Source organism: Salvelinus sp. IW2-2015, unplaced genomic scaffold (genome assembly GCF_002910315.2).
Source record: "Salvelinus sp. IW2-2015 unplaced genomic scaffold, ASM291031v2 Un_scaffold5222, whole genome shotgun sequence".
Lineage (NCBI taxonomy): Eukaryota > Metazoa > Chordata > Actinopteri > Salmoniformes > Salmonidae > Salvelinus > Salvelinus sp. IW2-2015.
In genome coordinates, this window is record NW_019946487.1 from 8056 (window position 1) to 9746 (window position 1691).

The 1691-nt window shown below is 38.7% G+C and overlaps 1 long non-coding RNA gene across 1 annotated transcript in view; it reads left to right on the forward strand.

Moving 5' to 3' along the window:
* The window catches only part of LOC139026591 (uncharacterized), an 8087-nt gene extending 6673 nt beyond the window's left edge, over positions 1-1414 (forward strand). Inside the window, exon 3 of the long non-coding RNA XR_011478439.1 lies at positions 768-1414. This is a non-coding gene — a long non-coding RNA (uncharacterized lncRNA). The remainder of the gene's footprint in view (positions 1-767) is intronic.
* Positions 1415-1691: the final 277 nt, after the last annotated feature.

Here is a 1691-nt window from a genome sequence, read left to right on the forward strand (position 1 = left end):
CTCGAACAAACCATATATGTATTGTGTAATATGATTGTTATAGGACTGTCATCTGATGAAGTTTATGAAGGTTAGTGAAATAATTAATATCTTTTGCTGGTTTTGTCGCTATCTACCGTTGCTTGAATCAATGCTGTTGTTGTGGATATTGTAGTAAGCTAATAAATGCTATATTGTGTTTTCGCTGTAAAACACTTAAAAAATCTGAAATATTGCTGGATTCACAAGATGTTTGTCTTTAATTTGCTGTACACCATGTATTTTTCATAAATGTTTTATGATGAGTATTTAGGTATTTCACGTTGGTCTCTGTATTATTGGTGAGATTTTGTGATGGTGGCTGCAATGTAAAACTTATGATTTATACCTGAAATATGCACATTTTTCGAACAAAACATATGCTATACAATAAATATGTTATCAGACTGCATCTGATGAAGTTGTTTCTTGGTTAGTGACTATTTATATCTTTATTTGGTCTAATTTGTGATAGCTACCTATGCGGTAAAAAAATGGTGAAAATATGCGGTTGAGTCTTTTGCTATGGTGGTTAGCTAATAGAAATACATATTGTGTTTTCCCTGTAAAACATTAAAAAAATTGGAAATGATGGCTGGTTCACAAGATGTGTATCTTTCATCTGGTGTCTTGGACTTGTGATTATCATGATTTAGATGCTAGTATTTACTTGTGGCGCTATGCTAGGCTATGCTAGTCAGCTTTTTTACTGATGAGGTGCTCCCGGATCCGGGATTGTGAACAAGTAGAAGTTAATAATAATAGATACGTATATTAAATGGGTAGAAGCGTTCCCAACTTACTTGATGACACGATTAGGTAGCTAAAATATTAGGTCCAGAATATCCCTAGAGATGGTTTACTAGGATCTATCTCTTTAAATAATGGATTACATTTTAGCTAATCAGGTAAACCATATAGAATACCAGAGTTAGGGAGACCAGAACCGGTAGACATAGAAGTTGAAGATATACTAGCAGAACACATGAGAAGAATGTTTTGTTAACAAAACCGTATGTCCAAGATTTTATGCCCAACAGGAGAACTACAGAAGGAGATTACACACAAGATTCGGCCAGGAGACTGGTCTAGGTCCAATCACTAAAGAAAAGACTGGAAGCAGCCACGGTGGGAGGGGCCATACCAATACTCCTGGTGACTGCCTTCGCGGTGAGAATAGCTGAAAGAACTACCTGGGTTCATGTCACACATTGCGAGGGTAAGACACACTGACACTGTCGAACAATCACAGAGATAGAAGAACCGAATACCAATAAGGTTCGGGGTTACCTCTCTAACGAAGATTCCCTAACCCGCCCTATCCCTCCTGTGTGCGTTCATAGAAGTGAAAGTATGGGTTGGCCTCTGGCTGATGATATGTTCTCCGGGAAGGGGTGGGCTTTACAGGAGTGCTGCCGGTCTGAGCTGTTTTATTGTGGGAGCCATATTCCTAATACACCATGACCCACCCGAGAAGGCAGAAGGGGGTAACTTGACCATAGTGTAGACGATGAGGATTTTGTATTACCAAAGTATAAAAGTCACTTGAACTGGATAGAAAGGAAGTGAGAGTAGAGTAGGGAAGGATGTCTCAGTTGAGTTATATGTAGACCAAATGGGTCCCTAACCTCTTGGCAGTCTAGAACTATGGACCTTTATGGAAGATATCTGTG